The sequence below is a fragment of the Oryctolagus cuniculus genome, chromosome 9 (assembly GCF_964237555.1).
Source record: "Oryctolagus cuniculus chromosome 9, mOryCun1.1, whole genome shotgun sequence".
Taxonomy (NCBI): domain Eukaryota; kingdom Metazoa; phylum Chordata; class Mammalia; order Lagomorpha; family Leporidae; genus Oryctolagus; species Oryctolagus cuniculus.
Window position 1 is genome coordinate 97,160,233 of NC_091440.1, and position 10,561 is coordinate 97,170,793.

The window sequence follows — 10,561 nt, forward strand, 5'->3', positions numbered from 1 at the left end:
TGCTGATCCAAAGGCAAGAGCCAGGTGCTTCTCCTGGTCTCCCATGCGGGTGCAGGGCCCAAGCACTTGGGCCATCCTCCACTGCACTCCCGGGCCACAGCAGAGAGCTGGCCTGGAAGAGGGGCAACCGGGACAGAATCCGGCACCCTGACCAGGACTAGAACCCGGTGTGCCGGCGCCACAGGCAGAGGATTAGCCTATTGAGCCGCGGTGCCAGCCAACAAAATAAATCTTTTAAAAAAAAAGTCTCACCTCAACACTGTTGCCCCAGGTATTAAGTTTATAACGCTTGAACTTGAAGGTATGTAATCAAACTGTGGCAGGCTGCTATAGCAAAGTACTGCAGACTGGATGGCATGTTCCAAAACCTATTTGTAACAGGTTGGGAAGTGCAAGATTAAGGTGCAGGTAGATTCAGTGGCCTGTGGGTGTCCACTTCTTGGTTCGTAGTATCTTTCTCTGCTTTCCCAAGTGCATTAGCAGGGAGCTAGATCTGAAGTGAAGCAGCCAGGACTTTAACCACACTGGGGCTCTGATATGGGTTGCCAGCATCGCAAGGAGAGGTTTAACCTTCTATGCCACAATGCCCAGTTCAATTCTTTTTTAAATATTTCTGACCTGCAGTCGGTTAAATCCACAAGCATGGAACTCACAGAAATGAAGGGTCACCTATACGGAAATCCAAAGGCAGTCAGCCTGGCTTGTGACCTGGGCACTTTCAATTTATTTGAGATGGAGAGAAGCAGAAGGTGACAGAGAGGGTACTCCCATTTGCTAGTTTGCTCCCCAAATGCCCACGACAATCAAGGCTGGGCAAGGCCAATGCCATGAGCCATGAACTCAGTCCTGGTCTTCTCCAGGGTGGCAGGAGCCCAATTACTTGAGGCATCCCCTGCTGCCTCCCACAAGGCACTTTAGCAAGAAACTAAAATCAGGAGTGGAGCTGAGCACCGCAACGTGGGTGAGGATGTCTTAACCTGCGTCCGACCACTAGGCTGAAGCCTGCCCCAGTGCTGGTATTTTTAAAAGCTCCCTTGGGGATTTTAAGGCTGCAGCCCAGGTTGAGAAGCGAGAGCTTGGAGGAAGAAGGCAATTAAGCATGTCACTGATGGCGGCCCGCATTGGAGGAAGAAAGTGAAAAAAGTATCTTAGCTGTGCTGAGGAGGCATGCCTTCAGCGATGTATGCCTTGAATGATGCATCCTGTGGGTTTTAAAACATGAATCAGATTTTCTAAATAAACGCTTAGTCAAATACCCACAGATAGCTGAAAGCAACCCTGGGGTGGAGAGAAAAAATGGAACAGGTTTTCATTTGTCTTATTTAGCAGCTGCGATTTGCACTGATCAGTCACTCCTTCCTCTGGACATCAGTCAGAAACTGATGGACAGCTCAATCCTCCAGGGTCTGGGGTTATGGAAGAAGACTCTGGCTAAGCACACACAGTTCTTAAACCCCTGTGCAAAGTGTGTTTGAAATGCAAATTCCCCACACACCTCCATGCCTAAAGATTTGGAGGGCAGCTTGGAAGTCTGGCCCTGGCACATCTCACAAACTTCCCAGGTCCTTAGGAGACAAAGCCATTGTCAGTGGCTCTGCCTTGAGAAACGCTGATTTAAGGACTGGGGATGAATGCTTAATGTGTTTGGATTTCTTAAGAGCACTCTTAACTGACCCTATCAGCATCCGGTGTAAAGGGTAGTTATAATTTAATGGAAACTGGAGTGAGGAAAATCAATTCCTAGGGCTGCAATCTAAGTGTGCGTCTGGAGCAAGTGCAGAGGGCGCCCCCTTAGGGAAGACTTCACACATTACACAACTGGCGCTGGTGCCTGGGTGCATGGCTTGGGCCTGAATGGTTCAAGGCTGCCCACTGCCTGCAGCACTGTCAGAAATGCTGAACACACTGGAGTGTGGGGCCCAGGGCATCCCACCGCACCTTCACCCGGGACCCTCAAGGTCTGCACAGGGCCCTGCAGAAGTGGAGATACCCCACTCTCCATCACCATTCAGAGAGGGATGCGATCGTACTCTGTCCTGTGCTACACAGACAGCCTACACTACCACAAGAGCACCAGCAAATCTGCTTCACAGAAAAAATCAGGCATTAGCTTTCTACAAACACGATTTCCACTGAGCATCATTTAACTGTAAATATTGGAAAAGAGTGCATATCTTGCATGGTGTCAAGCTGAATTAAGTTTAACCTAAAGCTGCCTCCATACATATTTTCAGTGTAGCCTAGAGGTTTCTCCCTGCACTGTGAACTGCAACCTAACCTGCGAGTAAGCAGACTGTAACCTACTCTCATAGCTTCTTGCTGAGTCTCAGCCAATCACAAGCATCCAGCTGTTCAAATCATGTTCAAATAAGGCAGCAGAGGGCAGCAACCAATCAGGCTGGCTCTACCTCACTTCGTTTTCTGTGGTTGCCTTATTCCAGACACCCAGATAAAGCCAATTAAGCTCTTCAAAGCCATATTTGTTGCAATTTTGCCTTTTGACAATGGTCCTGAGCATAAGTATGTTGGACTAAAGAGAGCGGAATGAGATTGACAATGGGAGTCAAGGCAGTGGGCGAGGCGAGCCAGTCCCAGTGATCCCACCAAAAATGGTTCTTCTTGGCATCCCACTTCTCTCTCATTGAAAAGGCTCAAGCTACCTTCTGCTATCTGCCTCTGCATCGTTAGTGCTAAGCTGATCTAGTGCCCAAGCTTTAAGCTGAAGAGTAATGCTATATGTGATACATGGGGTATTCCAATTGTGTTCCAAATGGTTGCACTGTTCTGTTCTCACCAGCAGTCTAAGAGAGCTCTGGTTTCTTTTTAAAAAAATAGATTTGCTTATCTACTTGAAAGGCAGAGTTATAGGAAGATAGGGGGAAGGAGAGATGGAAAGAGAGAAAGGTCTTCCATCTGCTGGTTCACTCCACAAATGGCTGCACCTGTCAGGGCTGGGCCAGGCCAAAACCAGGAGCCAGGAGCTTCATCCTGGTCTCCCACACTGATGCAGGGGCCCAAGGATTTGGGCCATCTTCCACTGCTTTCCCAGGTCATAGCAGAGAGCTGGATTGGAAGTGGAACAGCCAGGTCTTGAACCGGCACCTATATGGGATGCCAGCACTGTGGGCAACAGCCTAACCCACTACGCCACAGTGCCGGCCCCAGTAGCACGTAATTTTAAACTGACTTTAATGGCACAACTTCCTCTTCCTGTTACTGAGTTGTAGGTGTTCTTTACATGTTCTAGCTACAAGTGCCTTAACAGACAGGAGATTTTCAAGCATTTTCTCCAAATCTGTGTGTTATATTTTCACTTCCTTGATAGCATAATTTGCAGTGGTAAACATTTTAATTTTTATGAAGTCAAATTTGTCTAATTCTTCTTTTGTTGCTTGTGCTTTTAGTGTCATTCTTAAGCCACTGTCTGACCAAGGATCATGAATATTTACTCACGCATTTTCTTCTAAGAGTTTTATGGTTTTAGCTCTTACCTCTGCATCTATGCTCTATTATGAGTTGATTTTTATGTATCATGTAAAGTAGAAAGCCACCTTTATTCTTTTGCATATGGGTGTCATTGTTTCAGCAGCATTTATGGAAAAGACTCTTCTTTCTTCATTGAATTGCCTCAAAATCTTTGTAAAAAAAGAAATTGACCATCGGTATAAGGACTTACTTCTGGACTCTTGATTCTAGTCCATTGATTGTCTATCCTATGCCAATACTACACTATCTTAATTACTGAATAATAAGTTTTGAAATCTGGAAATATAAGGCCTCCAACTTTGTTTCTCCCTTCAAGATTGCTTCAGCTATTTGAGGTCCCTTAGGAATTTTAGGATTGGCTTGTTAATTTCTGCAGGAAAAGCCATCTGAGAAGTTAAACGTGCAGATCCACCAGGCAATGTTATCATTCTGATGGTGTTAAGTCTCACCATCCCAGTCCCGACAGAGTCATTTCATACATCTATTTATCACCCATCACTGACTACCTCAAGAAGGATGTAGAGTTCAAATCCACAATTTTCCTTTTGTCTTATTTTAGGCTGCAGCTCCAGAAAACAGTAAAAGCAGCCTTGAACAATGTGAACAGCTGATTCACCTCAGTTTTCTTAAGAAATTTTGGAAGGGTGGACATTGTGGCATAGTGAGTAAAGCTGTCACCTGTGATGTCAGCATTCCCTACTGTGTCCTGGATGCTCCACTACTGATCCTGCCAATGGCCTGAGAAAAGCAGCAGAAGATGGTCCAAGTGTTTGGGCCCCTACCACCTACGTGGGAGACCCTGATGAAGCTCCTGGCTCCTGGCTTTGTTTTGGCCCAGCGCTGGTCATTGTGCCATCTGGGGAGTAAACCAGTGGATAGAAGATCTCTCTCTCTCTCTCTTCTGTGTGTATATGTGTGTGTGTGTGCATGTGTGCATCTCCCCCTCTCTACAACTCTTTCAAAATCTTTGAAAACCTTCAGGCTTTTGATGTTTTGGATTTCACCTGTGCCTGGCGCTGTGGTGTAGAAAGCCAGTTTATGGTGGACAAGCTGCAAAATCATATTAAAGTATAGCTGCTTTATTCTTCACCCCAGACATTGTGGTCCTTGTCACCAATCTATTCCAGATCCATCTTTCTCAGCCCAAGGAGAAAATTTCTTTCCCTGGAAAAACATTGGCCCTGAACATCAACAGGAAGTTTGCTGGAATGAGGACAAAAAGTCAGATAGAGAGGCCGGCGCTGTGGCTCACTAGGCTACTCCTCCACCTTGCAGCACCAGCACACCGGGTTCTAGTCCCGGTTGGGGCACTAGATTCTGTCCCGGTTGCCCCTCTTCCAGGCCAGCTCTCTGCTGTGGCCAGGGAGTGCAGTGGAGGATGGCTCAAGTGCTTGGGCCCTGCACCCCATGGGAGACCAGGAGAAGCACCTGGCTCCTGCCTTCGGATCAGTGTGGCACCGGCTGCGGCGGCCATTGGAGGGTGAACCAACGGCAAAAGGAAGACCTTTCTCTCTGTATCTTTCTCACTGTCCACTCTGCCTGTCAAAAAAAAAAAAAAAAAAGTCAGATAGAGATTAAGGGCAAGCCACTTCCTGAGCCAGGAGTAGCTGTTCTTGCCTGTATTCTTGCCTGTATTTTAATGAAACAAGACTCTGAGACACAGAAGGTGTAAAGTTGGTTTAATTTGTAGAAACCAGTTACTAACCCCATCAGGAAGTGCTGACTCGTGTCTTGCACTCAACCATGGCGGCTTGTACAACTGCAGACCTCTCTCCCCTGGAGCCCCTCCCTCCCAAAAGCAAACCACTTGGGATTCTTGGCATGGGGTCTTCTTACCCAGGCTTTGAGCCTTTATCCCCTTATCCAGGTGCCCCTGGGATGGTGTGGAAGGAGGCCTCTCCCCTGCAACCTATTGGGACCCACGAGGAGAGCTTGGCAAGGAGGCTCCCTTCAAGGGGGCAAACTAATGAGGTGTTGTGAGTCCAGGTCAGCAGGGTTTAGACGAGCAAGAGCAGAGCCTCTTGGAGCAGGGCCTGGGTCCTTTTGACTCTTGATTCTGCTCCAAGCTCTCAATTGGAGCTGAATATTTGGGATCCGGCCACAAGCACTCCTGAGAATTTCTTAAAGTTCAAGTCCATCACAATGACCAGATATGCGTGGCCCCTGGTTATTTCTGTGACAACAATGATGACTTTTTTTTTTTTTTGACAGGCAGAGTGGACAGTGAGAGAGAGAGAGAGACAGAGAGAAAGGTCTTCCTTTGCCATTCGTTCACCCTCCAATGGCCGCCGCGGCCGGCGCGCTGCGGCCGGCGCATTGCGCTGATCCGATGGCAGGAGCCAGGTCCTGGTCTTCCATGGGGTGCAGGGCCCAAGCACATGGGCCATCCTCCACTGCACTCCCTGGCCACAGCAGAGAGCTGGCCTGGAAGAGGGGCAACCGGGACAGAATCCGGCGCCCTGACCGGGACTAGAACCCGGTGTGCCGGCGCCGCTAGGCGGAGGATTAGCCTAGTGAGCCGCGGCGCCGGCCCAATGATGACTTTCTTTTATCCTCTGAAAGTAGGATCTGGGGGAAAGGTGAGACTGGGCATTGGAGGTTTGAGGTCAGAAGTTAGGGGTCCGGCTTGTCCTTTGCCTTCTCCTCTCCAAGCCTCCCCAGTCTCCTGCTGGAGCTCCACCTCCACGTCAGATTAGGGAATGCAGGCTTGTAAGAGGAGCTGCAGACCCTCTGACGTTGGCAGAGTTGAGTGGGCTGCTGTCTGAAGAGCAGCAGAGAGCAGAATTATAAGTAAAAGAAAATAGCTATGACATCCTACCGGAATAGAACTTGTATGGATAATTAATACTTTTTCAGACACCAATCCACAGCCTAAGCATTTTCCAAATCAACCTCTTTTGAATTTTCCACCTTGGCTTTCATAAAACTTGTAGTTATATAGGAGGAACCAGATTATTCAACCAACAGTGAGCAAGTTCTAGGTGCCAAAACCCACTGGGTCCCCAGAAGTGAGCAGAGCAACAGACATGGTGCTCCTCTAAGGCAGCCAGGGCTCTACAGACAAAAACGAGCACAGAACGACATAAGGGCGGTGAGAACAGAGGCCAAGGCAGGGTACGAAATGCTCTCCGAAAAGGAAGAGCTTATATTCAGGGAGATCCCCAAAGCATGTGATTTGTGCGGAATATCTGGTACAATCCCCAAGGGCACGTATTCATATTCTCAAAATGGAGTGGCACTGAGACTGCCAGAGGCTGGGTTAGCTGCCCAGGGCACAGCCTGGCTCAGTTCCGGGTCATCGAAGTCTGAAGCCTGTGTCCCCCTCACTCTGCCTCCAACACTCTTCCCCCTGGCCCCTACCTGCTGCACCTCATCTCTCAGTGAGCCCACAGGCAGGGAACATCCAGAGGCTTCCACAGGGCTGTGTGTAGGGCAGTGCTCTCTGAGTATGCAGGAGGAAGTGAAGGCAGGCTCCAACTGAGGTTCCAAAGAGGAGTAGGAGAGCCAGACCTTGTCCCAAGGTCAGGACCATTGGGGCAATCCCTGCCTGGTCTCTACGAGTGAGGGTTTGGCTTTTTGTTTGTTTGCTTTGCTACTTTACCTAAAATACTTTCAGGAGTTTCTGAAGAAGGAAGTTGCAGCTCAGAGGTTCACAGTCCAAGGTCAGCCAGGTCAGGCACCTGTGAGAATGGCCTAAGGCACAGTCTGAGCAATGGTGAGCCAGGAAGCAGAGAGACACAGGTCACTGTCTCTGCTCTTGTCATCAAGCCTCTCCTGGGAGCTGCCTTCCACCCACAGGCCTGCCCCTAGTGACCTAATGACCTCCCACCAGGCCCAGATGCCATAATTAGATCAGGTCACCCCTTTCATCCATCCACCATTAATACTAATCCATGAACCGTTAACCTCAGACTTTGGGACTTAAACACAAGCAGGAGTTTGGGGATGCAAGCCTGCCAGAACCATACTCAGTCCTGCCCTCCAGATGGTGCACACTCCTGCCCCCAGGAATTCCGGAAGCTTCTCCCAAGGAGCGGCTCCACCCTGCCCCCTCCTTACCAGACAGTGGCTGGGCTTCAGGCACCTGCTGCATCTGATGAACTGCTGCTGTTTTTGAACTTCTCTTTTCTGTGCCCTTTGCAGCTGACAGGTGAAGAATTGCTGTCCTTCCAGCTGTCCGTTCGCTGTGAGATGGCAGACCTGCTTATCACCTGGGTGCTCCATCTGAAACCCTGCCGGGGCCACTTTTCCGGGCCTGCTGTATACATGTGGACACCCGAGGGTACAGAAAGGACAGGCATCCGTGTTAGGGGGATGGCAGGGGCTCAGCTGGGGGCCTTTGGAAACCAGATCTGGGGCCCTGAGTCAGTGCAGAAGAAGCAGCTTTGCAAGCTGTCTGGGGCTGTCACGTCCTCAGCTCTTGAACACTCTCACTACCCATGAGCCGCGACTTCACAGGAAAATAAAGCCAGCTCAGGGCATGACGTTCAGTAACTGCCTTGCCCAGAAGAGATTCATATTCTGCGTGGTCTCTAAGCACTGGAGCAGCTTCCCCTTGCCCGTTGCTAACACAGCTGTGACCCAGTGTGTGAGAGGGAAGATGCTCCCACCAGGGAGCCAGCGAGGTTTTCTGGGCAATGTGGGCACCCGGGGCTGCAGTCACCCAGGGGCGCTGATTTTAACATTGGAACACCCCCTTCCAACAGCAGGGCATCGACCAGGTGTCCTGACTGCCCCAGCTTTCATCTCTGCTGCCTGGAACTCACTCTCACATGTGAGCAGTTCTTGTCAGCTTTCATCCATCCCAGAGCCCAAAGCCACATGCCTGGTGTTTTGGAGAGGAGCCTGCACTTGCAAGCTTGTTCCTGGGCATTGCGGCACCACAGGTGCATCAGGCAGTGGCCCCCCAAAGCTGCAGCAGCTCTCCTGCCTGGGGACAAGTCCAGGTGTGCAGGAGGCTGTGGCCAAGAGGACACTGGCTCCCAGGACCCAAATTAGGACTGCGCCACCTCTGCCTCTTATCTTCTGCCTGATCTTGTGTCTCAAAATACCACATTGTCTGTCGGCTTTCCAGGTTTGATGGAACAACACAGACACAGCTTTGAACTTCACACACTGTGCTTTTGTGTTTACCAGCTTCAAAAACAGGGCAGCAGGAACGAGCTGGCAGAAAGAGACTCAGTCCTCCTGGAGTCTGTGTTTAGTCTCAGCTCCCATTCTGGCTTTTCCCTTCTCCGCAGAGGTTCCTGACACAGACCATGTGGCTGCCTTAGTTCTCTGAGTGCCATGGCCTGTGTTCAGTGCTGTGGACAGAGCAGCTCCATCAGGGAGCATGGTGCTGCCAGCTCAGTCCAGGATAGAGTGGGGAGGGCAATCAGGAGGCTGCCCCAAGAACACCTGCAGAGCCCTGGACCAGGTTGAAGGTGGGGAGTTCCAGCACAGAACCACCTGCAGGATGACAAGCACACGACGGGCAGGTAGCAGGAAGTGGCAAACACGACAAGTGACTCACGATGCACATTTCCACCCTTTCAGCTGACAATGATGGCTAAGATGTGGGACCTTCCTCACAGTGTGAAAGCTGAAACTGTGCCTACTGGAGCTTATGGGTCAGCAAGTGTGCCAAGGATCACTCATAATGATCTGGCTTATTCTGAGCCTGCCGGGTATTGCCTTCTGCTGTTGTCATTGCTGCAAGGACTGGACCACAACCTTTATTCAGCCGGTATCATTCCTTGCAACTGCCATTGTCTTCTACGGAAGCTGCATGGCATTTCCCTTAGGTGGCCGGTCTACGTAGCCCACTGGCTTTCTGTCCTGCAGTTTTGCCCAGAAGTGACACTGGCATGGGTGATATGGGGTTTGCCCCCTCCCCTCGCTTGCACACATCACATTGAGAACGTGGTCATGAATATGCATCCTAATTAAAATCTAGAGAAATGATTTTCTCTTGTGACTGTAGCAGTATCTGCAAATGCAACTCCCAGGCTATGTATGCTGTCATCCTGCTTTTCAAATGTTAAAAATATAAGTGTGAAAGTGTGATGATGCCCGGGGCTGGGAAGGCAGAATGATTTCATCTCCATATCAGTTCTGAGATTGATTATGGTTGCCTGGAGCTCTCACGATTGACAGGCTGAGTCCCAGCTCCTACAGGCAAGAGCTCATGATTGATTAGTCACTCCTGCCATGGGAGCGGGGTGGGACAGAAGGATTGGTGCATAATGTGTTGCACTACTTTGGGTGATGGTGCAGATTCTAATGTGTGCTCTGAGTTAGCAATGACCAAAGAATTTTGTCACTAGATAGACTGAATCCTTATCAATTAAGGGTGGGCAAAAAAGAGGCCAAGGCATTGTGGATGCTGGGGAGTGAATGTCTTCTCCAAGATTCATGGGGTTGAATTTGACAGGTTGAATACACTGCTGAGTATTAAGAGGGTGGAAACTGAACCTGCCTTTGGGCCTTTGGAAAGGGATTGGTCCTCTGGGTAGAGCCCCATGCTTCAAGCCTGGTGGCTTTATCAGAAGAGGGAGAGAGACCACAGACACAAGCTCTCTGTCTCTTGCCATTTGATGACCTGCATGGCCTTGGGACTCCACCAGAAGGAAGGCTGCCACCAGATGTGACTCCTCCACCTTGCATCTCCAGAACCATGAACCAAAATCAACCTTTTCTACCGGAAACTCAGCCAGTCTGTGGTATGTGCTGCCGGCATCAGAACATGGACGAATACAGTGGCCATACCTGGAAATCGTGAAGTTTCCCAATGGGACTGGTGATCCAGAAGCAGAAGCTTTGTGTCTGAGTCCCATCCAGCACCAGCAGGTGGCTCTGAGGCTCCATTTCTCCATCCCTAACGTGGAACAAGCCATTTCTACCTTCCTGGATGGTTGTGAAAATAAAGACTCGCATGCATAAGGTTTCAGGGAACTACGTCGAGTCCACAGAGCTCTGAGTGGCTGAGGAATGCAGAGCTCTGGCTAACAAAGCATTTTGGGTCTCACCGCCATAACCGAATGCAGTCAGAAGACCTAAGCACCTAATCCAGCTTAGACACATCCTGCCTGGGGAT

The 10,561-nt window shown here is 49.8% G+C and overlaps 1 long non-coding RNA gene across 6 annotated transcripts in view; it reads right to left on the reverse strand.

The window, feature by feature from the left end:
• The window catches only part of LOC103349020 (uncharacterized), a 175,521-nt gene that overhangs the window by 24,503 nt on the left and 140,457 nt on the right, over positions 1-10,561 (reverse strand). The window lies entirely within an intron of this gene.